We start from the raw sequence: 13,364 nt of genomic DNA, 5'->3' as shown, positions 1-13,364 counted from the left end.
AGTGCACTGCTTCGCAGCACTGAGCAGTAAACTTAGGCACATCTCCCTGCAATGTTCAAATCAGAACCCCTCACCTCGTTTAGGCAGTAAAGTTAAAGAAATCATGCCAACGGAACATGCCGTCATAGCGATTCCCCCCGCGGCCACTGCTCTTTCTCCAGATCCCCTGCTCCAGTGGCGGCACATATCATCCCCAGCGCAGGAGGGCTCGGCAGCCCCGGAGGCATCCAAGCCCATGTGAGCATGTGCAGCAGTGCAGAAAAAGAAGCAAGCATGTGGCTGTGGTAAAAATGGAATCGACATGGGGCTTCATTTCCCACTGCGTGAGCTCATTGCGGTTTTAACAGTGAAAGCCGTGCTGCAGATAAGGGGGAAGAAATATGGCATATAATCCGACTTGTCGCTGGCAGCTGAATTTGGAAAAAACATCTGCCCTGAAATTCCCTCGGCGTGCACGGCACGGCCACAAATCACTTCTGTTTGTGGGCAGGGGAGGCGGGATGGGGATAAGACACAAAAAGATCCGCTGTTGCTGCAATCAAAATAGGAAAAACAAACCCGCGGGCGCCTAAATATACCTGGCGCTTCTAAACACTTTGAGCGCCTTATAAATACAAAATAAAAATAAATACCTGCCCGTACATGGCATGGAGTGGTCCTTCTTCGGTGATTCTCTTCCAAATGCGTCTGTTTGCGTAAAATACATATCCCCATCTGATGCACATAACAAATCCTCCAACCCCCCCAACCCCCAGCGTGGAGGATAACTATTCGCTGTAGTGTTCACTACTACAGTGGAAGTCCCATTGGGAAGGGAGAAACGCGCTCCGCCCACCCCCACTCCATTAAACACATCTCCCTCTGGCAAATCGCCCATCTGTATGAGAAAACCCCAAAAAAAGAACTGAATCCGCCTGTACTTTAAGAGAATCTCACCCCTGGTCCACATTACAAACCCCCAAAATACACAGAAATACTCCCTCCCAAATATTGCCTCACCCCTGTGATGCACATTACATATTCCCAAAATACATTGAAATAACGAAAAAAAAAACAACTGAATCCGCCTGTACTTTAAATCTCAACCCTGATGCACAATACAAACCCAAAAAATACACAGAAATACCCCTTCACAATATTGCCGCTCTGCATTAAAGTAACAATCAACATGAGATAACTTTAAGACTTACAATAAACCAAATTCAAGCAAAAAAGAACACGTTTTCAAGCACCAAATAACAATCAACTATAGGAACTGTGCTTTGTGACGGAGAATTCTCTCCCGCTCTTACAACGTCTTGCCTTCCCGCTCCGTCCTGCTCGTGCAAAAAAGATGACGCCGTGAACGTTGAATCCCACGTGATGCAGAGCATCCCACGTGATGCAGAGCGGAGCGTTGCTGTGGTGCGTTTCTCTGATGGGAACTAGACAATGAAACGATTATCTCCTTATTCCAGGCAGCTTCAGGTGAGTGCGTGCGATCCAGCTCTTGTAATGAATTTTTTTAACTTAGACGTTCTCACCCCTTTGTTATATTGTTAAGAGGAGCCCTTTTGCAACCTCTGGAGATGCACGTTGAAGCTGTAATTCGTTGTATTGTACTTATCACATGTTGAAATTAAACATTGTTAGTGCGTGACTTTCTGCACATCTGGGTTTGAAATTACACAGGCGCCTGTTGTTGGTATCGTAGACACAGTAGCTGCTTCGAAGCTCATTTACGGTACGATTCAGGGTCTGGAATGCTCGCAGACGCAGAAACTGCTGTGCAGCTACTACACAGACCCTGCTCTGGTATAAGTGACTACTTATATAATAACCAGGCCTGTTTCTTGACCCGGGCGGAGCAGGTGGCTGCCCTGGATGCAATTGCCCCGGTCCCTGGAGTGCGAAATTTCCCTCGGTGTGGGGCGCAAATTGCCATGGGGAGATTAGATGCAGCACAGTAGCGGCCACTACTTGACTGGCAGCCACATAGTACTCGTGTAACGTTACGTAAGTCAGAGGTTCTTTGAACGTTCGTTCCACTTGGGCTGTGGGCATAAAAGGGCGCCTTTCCTAGTGGCCGCCCGCTATTGTAATTAAGCAGGAAGAACACACCATAGAGGAAAAAAGACGGCTACCCTTGAGCGTTCCCTGTTTTCCGTCCTGACAATCCAAATGGCTTTCTACCCGGATCTGCGCATAAAAGAAGAATACTGCATTGCCTCCCCGACTTGCTTGTGTTTAGAACTACTCAGAAATAAGGTAGGTACAGCCCGATGCTTCTGTTGACATTTTAGAAAATGTTCCTTTAAACTGTGTACATAGCATTTGGCTGGTGCTCAAACAGTAGTTTGCATATTTCAGAGTGCATTCTGTACAAGAACAGGTAAATGGGAATATTTTGTTTTACACTTTCCTAGCCCAGATTTTTATCCAACGTGTAGACGCCTGCCTCGGTTGGATCAAGTGCGTGTATTGGAATAGCTTTGCTGTGTTCCTGCTTCCCCTTTAGAATGTGTCCCGCGCCTGAAAGGGTTAATGGCAGAACGTAGCTTCACTCTGTTCTGTCCCAAAAAAAGTCTAAACGGCAGAAACATTTCTCAGAGTTGAAAGCGTATATTGGAAGTTGCTGCTGTTCTGGGCACGTTCAGCTGCAACCCTTATTGGACAGGTTTGAAACTTGGTACTGTTTTCTGCAGTTCCCAGAACTTCGTTTGTTTAGAGTTAGGATTCGGGGCAGGAACATATGGAACTAATGACACTTCTTTTCATGGTTCCATTGAAGTTTTATCCCTGTGCAAATTGTTCCTCGTCCTGGCGTGAGTCCTTTCTCGTACTGAGTTGGCTGCAGTGGAGCAGCTAGGATTTCTCAACAAGGTGAACCTGCGCTGTGTACACGTGGACCTATGGTAATGTCCCCCATAAACCTACAGGAATATATCAGATGAGGTTGTTTGCTCTGTCCCATGGACAAGATCCGAGTTTGAGCTTTGATGGTATATCTTTATTTTATTGTTTAGAATAGCAAAATGGTACTCCTTTCATCGGCAGGGCAAGGATGCTGGGAGGAAAGGTTCTGACCAGAATTTGAAAAGGCAGGCAGTGCAAAGATCTCTGAAGGTTTACATGCATGTGTAACTGGCCCTATGGGGTGGGTGTGCCCCTTGCATTAACAGATGTAGAGGTTTTCTGCTGCACAACAGTAATATGCGTACAAACGAACTCTGAAGTGTGAATATTTGACCACTAGCAATGCAGAGAGACCAATGCCCACTTTGTCATATGCTTCTTTTCACACTCTTGTTTCTTTAAAATAGGCAAAATAAGCACTTTCTAATCCACTTTTACAGGGAGCTGCAATTTTTATTCATTTGGCATTCCTGTAAAGGTTATATAAACAGGCCTACAAGTACCAGAATGCAATCTGATATGAGGTTTATTATTTTGGTCCAGAAATTGGACTACTTGAGATCCTGTCCTGTGGGTTGAATTACTTTGAAAAGTTCTACACAGGCCTTATTAGGCCATGTGCGATGGACGGATGGTATAGTGAATGGGTTCCACTTTTATTTAAAAGGGGTTCTGCCAATTAATAACTGACCAAATGTAAGGTCTCTTTCACTATAAGAGATTTTGCCTAGCGGGTGTAAGACTCAAATAAGGACGGCCATGCAGACGAAGTGAAAGAGAATAAAGTGGGACAGAAAACGAGATAGTCAAGGAAAAGGTGAGGAAAGCAAGATTAAGAAAGGGGGAACGAAAGAGGGGAAAACATATGCCCAATGGAAGAAGCAAAATGGGGGCACAGATTGCACGTGAGATGGGGACGCAATGGGCGGTTAAAGAGTGAGATGGAAGAGAGCTGACGGTGGGTAGATGAGACTCGCAGGAGGAGGAGTAGTTGAAATGTAACTGGGAGAGAGCACCAGGACTAGGTAGAGAACCCTGTATCACACTTGCTGTGAAATGCACACCGGAATGTGCAAATTGTAGTGACCTGCAGCCTGTGTGGGAAGTTGGTCCTAGGTGAAGTGAGGGATGCTCTTACCCTCAGGCCACACCCTGCTTTTTATTTACCTTCGTGCCCCTTGCTTCACTCTGGCCTCATAACGAAGCTCGCAGAGCTCCTGTGGTGTTCTGGTTCCTCACCTCTGTATTGTCCCATTTCAGTTTTTGCTTTCTTAATGGTTAAAACAAAGACCATTCAGTTGAGTAATATTGTGTTAAATCGAATGAGTTTCTGGTCAGATGCTGCCTGCATATTTGATCTTGAGGCTGGCATCTGTACTGTAGATAAGTAGGATGTTTCCAGTGTATTGCTATGTGAAATGAGTCGGAGGCTGGATCAAGACTTTCTGTCCTTTCCTTCCGCACAAATAGAACTATCTGAAAGCACCATCACTTTAAAAGTGACTTTAAAAAGACAAACAGCATTCCAAAAACTGCTCAACAAACTGACCCGATTTGACCTGTTTGAGGTCATTGGTGAGATGTAATTGAAAGGAAACATTGTAAACAGTGTGCCGTATGGTCCTAATTCAAGCAGCCATTTCGCTGCAACCAAAGGTTATTGCCTCTCATGAACCTAAAGTGCAGTTCATGGTAAAGAGTGGAGTTTCCAGACTACCTTTTTATCCCCATCTGCCAATTCAGCACCCTGTTTTGTTGTAGTTGGGTTACAGCGTATTTGGTTGAGAGGGATTGACGCTTGCAATGTGAGATGGTGAACTGGAACCTGTCAGCCAGTGGTAGGAATTGGCATACATTGTATTTGTCCAAATACTAGAAAAGATTTGTTCAAATAGCTATGGCCATGATGTAGCCTTTCCAAATTTGGTCCACTTTCAATTCACCACCTTTGGAATGGAGCCTCCTTACTGCTACTTTGCTTGGCAATCAGTGCATCGTTTAAACTGAAAAGACTTAAAAAAAAAAAAAAAACTTTTTGGGGGACTTTGGTTTATTCCTAGCAAGAATAATGCAACATGTTATAATTGGACCATACTTTCTGGCTATTTCTTTCACTTAAGGCATTTGAACGTACTGGCAATGTCGAAACCAATAAGACCTTCGGGAGCACAGAACCGGCAGAGAAAAAAACAAGTGGCGCAATGGATCAAAAGTGCCAAGTACTGTCTTCATTTTTCAGGAGGGAAGAGAAGACTTCAAAAGAAGTAGATAAGCGCCCTCCCCAAGGCCAGGCAACAGGCATTCCTGAGGAAATGGAACTGCTTGTGGTCATGCCACAAGTTTCAAGAGATGATGCCTCAAAAACCTATGCACTAGAGGACAATGATGACCACCAGGAACAAGACACTAAACATGTTGGTTTGAAGACCTTTCTTTATGGCCTAAATCAATGCCTGGACATGTGTGTGTGATCAAATTGTAATGGGAGGGCCACAGGCTATGCCACCTCCTAGTTTATTCATGCCCAAAGGATGACAGAAATAGACACTTTTCTCCTTCATATGGGCTCGGGGTATTACCTAACAAAGAAACAGTCTCCAGGCCATGGCTGCAATATTCTATACTCATAGTCTACTGTTTTTGCTGTAGGCTTTTTGACCCTATGCCAAAATCAAAACTTGGGAGTGTTGGCATTAATAACCGGAAGCATATTGGTAACTATTTGAAAATGTATGAAGGGTCTTCTGAACATGCCAATTCCAGTGGCAAGTGGGTGGGTACTGAAAGGTGCCTCACAAGACATGGTGGTATTGATTCTCTCAGGCAAGATCAAATACAGGCAGAGACCTAGCGTTGGGCTGTGCTTGAAAGAATTGTCAGTTGTCTTTCTGTCCAAAAATAGTTTGGCATTTCGTGGCTCTTCAAACAAGTTACTTACTCCAAGCAATGGAAATTCCTTAGGCCTTGTTGAACTACTAGAGAAATTTGATCCGATCATGATGGATCATTTGCATCGAGTTACCTCACAAGAGATTCACAGTCACTATTGCGGAAATGTCATTCTGAATGAGCTAATTCGTTTAATGGGGTCTCAAGTAAACAATGCACTTTTGAATGCTGCAAAATATTTCTGTTATTGTGGATTGTACTCCACATATCAGACATACTGAGCAACTGTCTTACACTGTAAGAATTGTGGATATTACAAGAAAAGACATTTCTGTGAAAGAATATTTTATAGGGTATCGCCCGCAGACAACACACCTGGTGAAGGATTTGCAAACCTTCTGTATTCTGAATTCTGTATTCTGAAATGTCAGAATGTGGTCTAGTGATGGACAACTGCCGTGGTCAGGGGTATGATAATGGTGTAAACATGATTGGGGTAAACAAAGGATTCCAAGCACGAGTTCTCGAGCAGTACCCCAGTGCATTCTTTTACCTCATGTGGCTGCCAGAGTTTAAATTTGGTAGTTAACGGTGCTTCCAAATCCTCTGTGAAATCTGTTTCTCTTTTTGGTGTATTTAAGAGACTCTATAATATGTTTACAGCTTCAACCAAACGCTGGAGCGTTTTCAGTCAGCATGTAAAAAAAACCTTTCCTTGAAAAGGGTCTGTGAAACACAATGGGAATGTAGAATTGAAAGCTTGAGAGCTGTCAGTATCAATTTGTTGAGATACACATAACACTTGTGAGCATTGAAGAAAAAGCCAATGACCCAACATTGTCCTCAGTGGCTAAGTCCCTTGCTTTACCCTTGGAAGATTTCAGTTTTATTTGTACTTTAGTTGAGTGGTATGACCTTCTATTTCAGGTAAACATTGTAAGCAAATCCATACAGTCCAAACAAATTGATTTGCTGGTCTGCAATGACCTGCTTAAGAACTCCATTGCCTTTGTCAAAAGTTATGAGTGTTGGTTTTGTGTCTGCTGTAACAACAGCAAAAGAGAGAGCCTTACTTTTAGATGTTGACCCTACTTTTAAGGCAACTAAACGGCATAGGAAACAAAATAAAATGTTTGTGTATGAGTCTCAGGACGAGAACCCTGAGAATGAAGAAGAACTTTTAAAAGTAACCGTATTTTATGATTGACGCCATTACTACTTTACTTGAAAGGCGCTTTACCTAGTTGTCTTCGCACAATACAAGCTTGGGTTTCATGTACAACTTAAAGCTCTTGCCTGTAAAAGAAGAACTGATACAACCGTGCAAGCCCCTGGAGCAGTTATTAGCAAAGGGTGGTTATAGTGCACACAAATCTGATATAAATGGTTTCCAGTTGGCTGTGGAACTGAGACATATCCGACCATCACTTCATAAGAGTTGTATTATGCCCCTTGAAGTTTTGCAGCACATTCATCATACAAAAACACATTGCTTGTTTCCAAATGTGTAGTAAATTGAAACAGATAAAGACATACTTGCGCTCCACAATGGCATAGGAAAGGCCATCATCCCTTGCAATACTTTCAATTGAGAGTGAACTTTGATTATGCAGCAAAAATGAATGCTTTCGCAGCAGCAAAGTCAAGGAGAGTGCCCTTAACGTAGACTAACGTTGACATAAAACTTTAAAAGTAGTATATACTGTTTGTGTACTGTGCTTTGTCCAAGGAATTACTGCAAAGTTCTTGAATCATGATGTAATAAAACCGATGTCCTTTATTTAGCAGTGATTTATGGACCTTGGGTAGGAGTTACTTAACAGTGTAGTCTGGGAGTGGTGTGTGGGGGTGCATTCTAGTGTTTCGCCCTGGGCACCAAATGGACTAGAAACTGCCCTGATGATAATACCTACGCAGGCTAATGATTGCAGACGTGTACTGTCTCAAGCTCCTCTAGTTTCGTTATGTCCCCCTTCACCTCTTGCAAGGATTGGGACAGTTCTGCTCACATCATGCTCAACTGCGACTGAATGGTGTTCGCTATCTTGTTTCCAAAATCCTGAAAGTATTGGCGAAGGACCTCCTGGGAGACCACTTAATCTTTTGCAGTGCATGCCAGCGCCCCCAAATCCTCTCCTGCCCCGGGCCCCTGATCTCCCCCAGCCGATACCTTGCTGTCTATGTGCCAGAATCTCTGCAGATTGCCCTCCTATGACACAGGACTTCACAGACTTGGGGGCAGCTTGCATGTCCTTCCCCTTGTTTTAGGACATAGTGAGCAGGCAGGTCTGATGGGGGTGGGAGGAGCCCTGCCCCCTCCTCTTCTCCCTGCTATTGTTTTGCATCCTTCGGGCCTCTTCTGGAGATTTTTTCAGGGCATAGGAACCTCCTCCCTCTACCGCTTTGAGGGTCTGCCCTTGACTGTGGGGGTGGGGGGTTGGAACTCCCCTCTAACTGTGCGCAGTTGAGCCACTGTTTGTCCTCCTCCTCGGGTTTCAAATGACCCCTCTTCCTGGCCTTGGTGCCAGGATCACTCTGCTCTGAGCCCGACCAAATGGCCCTCCCTTATTCTTCATTGCCCACCAAGGATGAAGATGGACTCTTTAGCCCTCTATTCAGCCTCAGGATTGGCCCAGGGAGGCCAGTGCCCCACCGGTCACTTTCTCCTATGCGTGGCGCGCCTCTTTCTCCCTTGTCGAGCTTCTGGAATGGGGTGTGCTGGCTGAATATATGCAGTTCCAAAATCCAAAATATACCTCAAATGGGCCTCCAGCCACCCCGGCTATAACACCACAGGGCCTCCCCTGGTCTTCTCTGCAAAGTGCTGACTTCAAAGCTTGGGCAGGGGACCTCGTATTACGCTCCCCACTCCTCAACGTCACTCTGCTCAAAGCTGGTGATCACTGCCTGCTGATCACTGCCTGCACTGGCCAGCCTCTGCCGGCTTGCATCCTTTCCTTGGGCCAGGGCACACGCTGACCTTTGATGGTTCTCCCCTAAGGGGGGTGAGGGGGAGTCCAGCCCCTCAGGGTTGCCGCCTTCTTGCGGCCCCTCCCGGGCCTCTTGGCCGCTTCAGGTGCTGTTCTCCGCTGCGCAGCTCTCAGCAGTGGGCTACGGGTATGGCCCCTCAAGATCCTCCTGATCCCTCTGATGAGACGCGGCTTCGCCAGCCGCGGGTGTGGCGCAGTCCTGCCTCGATCTTTCCACTGGTGCTCGCCAGCAGGGGAGCCCCTGCTCCACAAATCCAGCCCCGGTGGCCTCCAATATCGCAGGCAGCTCCTTCCTGGCGGGCTCCTATGCCGACCAACAGCGGCTGCTTTACGCCACCCTGCCTCGCAGCTGCCCTTGGTCTCCCTGAGTGGTTCGTCTTGCTCGTGGTCTGCAAGCGTGTCTCTCAGCTTGGCCTGCACTGGCCGCGGGCATAGTGCCTCCGCACCTCATACACTGTGAAGACGGAAACGAAGGCCGCACACCCGCCTCTGCCGAAGTCCCCCAGCGATCTGGGCTATTGCACTCCACCACTGCAGCCTACATTGATAAATCCTCACCTGGGGAAGGCTCTTTTAATCTATCTTTATTGTCTTTGGCCCCAGAGTGTGAGAGCTCCACGATCACGCTGCTCTCCCCTCGGTGGCCCTTTTAGAATCCCAATCACGATGCACTTTTTAATGGGTATCCATCATAGATTCCACTACAAAATGCTGTTATTTTTTTAAGAATATATATTTTTTTCTTTTTATTTTAGAAAGGATGATCTGTGCTTTTATGTGGCTGCCCTGGTATTTTGGGGCACCCAGTCTAGCCATTATTTGCTAGCGCATGACATTTGTTTTTTACTGGGATTCAATGACAAAGCAAGCATGACAAGTGTTATGTGTCTAGATGGCATTTGGGGCAGCCAGTCAAGCCATTTCTCACTATGGCGTGGCTTTTATCACTGGGTATCAAGGGTAAAGCAAACATGATGAGCATGATTACACCTCTAGACTCGCCTGCATTGTGCAGCCAGTTTGGACATGTTTTCTTGTTGTGACAAGTAATTTTTAAAGGCAAAGCCAACAGGAGTGTGAGGCAGAGCTATGATGGCCATGTTTCTTTATAGTATAATTACTGGCATTATGTTATGTTAAGTTGACTTGTACCGCACCACTACCACCCATGGGCAGTCTCCAGGCGTTTGCATGGATCTGCAAAAAGTGGCGTGGGGGGTTAGTGTGGAAAAGGGTGAGAGGATAGGTTCAGAACCAGGAGGAACTGGCGTCTGAGTGTTTTGCATGTGGTCCCTTGTGAGCGGCCTCACGCATTGTAACCATATTGGTAAGATTCTTTCGGTTTGGTTTGTTAGGAATAAGGTAATCCACTTTAGTGCGGATTCCTGCATGCCAAATTCCATCAATCCTTTTATTAGTGTTACGTGGCTGATTGTGTCAAAAGCCGCTGAACTGCCCAATATAAGGAGGGCCGGTTCGGTGTGGTCTGCGTTTATTTTCAGGTTGTCCGATAACGATAGAAGTGCTAATTCTGTTCCTCTCATTGGTCTGAAGCCAGCTTGTGATTGGTCGAATATTCTGTTTGTTTCAACGTGTTTGATAGATTTTGTATACATGGTTCTCCAGGATCCTCGCTGGGTAAGGCAGGCTGTAGTTGCTTGGGTCTTCTGCACCTTCTGACCTTTTTTATCAGTGGTTTGATGTATGCTGATTTGAAGGAGGACGGTACTATTCATCTTTTGAGTGATAGATTCATTAGATTCCGGAAGCGTGTCGCTGAGGTTCTGTGGTTGAGGATTCCTTTTGAAGACGTCTGGGGGTAGGGGTCCCTTGGAGATCCTGCAAGGTTGATGTCCTTGATCAGTGTGGCGAAATTGTCCTCTGTGATTGGTTCTAGGCAGATGAGTTTTGCTTTAATCTGTGTTTCGTCTGGTGTCTGTAGTCCAGTGGTTATATTGCCCCGGCTAGGTTGATGGTCTCCTGTATTGTGTCTTATTTTTGCTCTCGGGTGGTTGGTGATTTATCACAAAGTGTTTGTGTAGGGGCGATGGAATTTTAGCAGTTACAGTTTTTGAAGAGTTCTTTCTGTGAATTGTTTGTGGCGTTGTAGAGTTATTTTGTTGTTGCTTTGAGGACTGTAGCATTGTACAGTTGGAGTTGTCTTTGGTATTTTATTTTGTCTTGTCTGGTATATTGTTCTCTCCATTTTGTTTCCAGTTTTTTTCAGTTCTTCTGTGAACCATTTTGCTGCCAGTTTTTTTGGGTTTTGCTTTGAATGTTTTAGCTGGTGCTAATTGGTCAAGGGCCTTGGTTATCCAATTGTTGAGTGTGTAATGGTGTGTTGATAGCATAGCAGCATTGTCCGCTAGTTTTGTTGCAGTTGGGGTTGTAAGAAGATGGTCTGTAGGTCAGAATGAATACTATGTTGGATTGGTATTTGAGTTCTATCTTGATTAGGAGGGATTCATAGTCTTCCGTGTTGGTTGTGTTGATTCGAGATGCTCGGGCGTGGTTGTTTGGGTATAATTGCAATTCCGCCTCCTCTTCGGTTTTCTCTGTTGGCGTGTATTAATTCATAATTGTCGGGTATAGCTTCATTCGCGATGGCTTTATAGTTGTCTGATATCCATGTTTCTGTAAGGAAGAGCATGTATGTGCCTCCTTTGCGTAGGAGGTCATTGATTTCTGTTGAGTGTTTTGCCATGGATCTAACGTTGAGGAGGCTGCAGCGTAGTTTGCTTGATTTCCCTTTCGTGTTGTTGTTGTTAGTATTGTTTGTTCTGACCGGTGATTTGTTGGTTGGGTTTCCTTTCCAGGTAGGTTTTTCCCAGTTGAGTCTTTTGGGTGGGGTGGTTCTTTGTTGGTCAGTCTTTTTGTCTATTAGACTGATAAGATTTATGGTGGGTTGGTTCGTTCCGGGTGGTAAATAGGGTAGCTACCCCTCTGTTGTTCAAGTCTTGGTGATATAGGGTATGTAGAGTGTGATGGATTCCAATTTGTTCCTTGTTCTGGTTGGGGTATTGTCCATGGTGGAGACGGGTTGGGATGGTTTATTTGTTGTGTTCCGTTTGGTGTCCTGGTTGGGTCTGTATTTGTGACGCTTGTTGGCTGTCGGTTCGTTGTTGCTGTGCTGTTTTGCAATCTGTCTTTGCTCTGTTCTTTGTTTGTCTCCTTGGGCCATCTCAGATGTTTGTCGAGTTTTTTGGGGTTATGGGTATGGGATCATGCTGGTCGATGCCTTCCCGAGTGGTTTGGGATTTCTTATTATTTCTGTTGTCTTTTCTTGCTTCTTTGTCTTTCTTGTGGCGAGGCATGATGTGTGGGTTGTGTTCCTTAGTGGGCGTGCTCTTTCGATTGGTGTTTTTCCTGGTCTTTTGGGTTTAGACTTTGCTGTTTGTGGTTTGTTGTTGCTTGTATTTGGTAGGTTGTGGGTAGTTGAGGCTTCGGTTGATGGGACTTTGTGGTTCTGTTTGTTTATTGCTTCCTTTTTTCGATCCTATGTGTTTTTCTTTTGTTTGTTTTTTATCCTGGAGGTACTTTTGGTTATGGTTGTTGATTATTGGATTTTGCACAAAGCACACATGAATACTGTGTGAAGGAGTACATGTGAATGCTGGCATATATTAGTGCAGTCATGTTGGGGAGAATTCTCATTTCTGTGCTAATTCCCTTCAACCTTAGAGACCCCTAGCTCTTTTGATTGACTCCAGGGCTTTTTAATTTTAACCCTCTAGTGAGTGAGACCTTTTTCCCACTCCCTCATGTGTTTTGGCCTGAATTGGATTATGTGTTTTCACTGTTTTGGGAGTCTGATAAATTCCATAAGCATCTACTTTTTGTATGGTGATACACAGCACCTTCAGTGCAGTGTCACTGAGAAATCCTTTAGATTTCTCATAAGGTTTAAAATGCCTCTTCTTGTGGGGCGTGGCCGCCGAGCACCCGTTCGGATGGCTTTGAAGTAGGCTCTGGGAACCCCTTTCCCGACGAAGCTCAAATCCCCCCTACATGCGTCCGTATTCTCCTTAAAAATGATGCAGATGTTGATGAACGCCTAAGGCACCGTTGGGGGAGAGATGAGGCTATGAGATGCCACCGTGGGCGAGTTCGGAGCGTTTGCGTGGCATGATCTGAACCTTCTGCCAAGATGGCGGCCCAGCGATGAAGAGCGGGCGCCCAACGCAGTACGCTGACTGGAGCTGAGGCGGTCGAGAAGGGGTGGCCCCACCGAGCAGAACGCATCGGTGCTCAATTTATGCCATTGTCTGGAAAACTGTTGCTCTCCCGCCGCGAGAAGAACAGTGGAGTCTGGAGCTTGCCAGCGGGGAATGAAGTGAGGAGCGGAGACCTCCGCGTACCGCCATCCAGTGAGGAGCTGCAGGGATAGGACGGGGGCCACCTGAACACGAGGAACAGCGAACCGACGAGTGTATCCGCTCCCCAGGAGTGTTGGCGAGGTTGGGCGGTGATTGGTGGAGCCATCCCCGGAACGCCGACTGAAGGCCGACCAGCAGAATCGCCGGGACCCGAAGCTGGGGCGTAGCATGTGCAGCCGAAAAGCAACGTGTACCCGCTCGGGGTAGAGGTAGC

General features: G+C 45.9%; 1 protein-coding gene across 2 annotated transcripts in view; it reads left to right on the top strand.

Annotated features, from left to right (window-relative positions):
• The first annotated feature begins 1,292 nt into the window (after positions 1-1,292).
• The window catches only part of MPND (MPN domain containing), a 432,621-nt gene continuing 420,549 nt past the window's right edge, over positions 1,293-13,364 (top strand). Inside the window, exon 1 of one of the 2 annotated variants that reach the window (XM_069649374.1) lies at positions 1,293-1,467. The gene's annotated coding sequence lies outside the window, so the exon portion shown is untranslated. Of the gene's footprint in view, positions 1,468-2,224; positions 2,248-13,364 lie in introns of those variants that run through there. The other variant, XM_069649375.1, reaches the window with a different exon arrangement.

This window comes from Ambystoma mexicanum, chromosome 1p (assembly GCF_040938575.1).
Source record: "Ambystoma mexicanum isolate Mex_15411 chromosome 1p, UKY_AmexF1_1, whole genome shotgun sequence".
In the NCBI taxonomy this organism is placed as follows: Eukaryota; Metazoa; Chordata; class Amphibia; order Caudata; family Ambystomatidae; genus Ambystoma; species Ambystoma mexicanum.
Note: the sequence above shows the minus strand (reverse complement) of the source record. Positions and strands in the feature narration are given on the sequence as shown.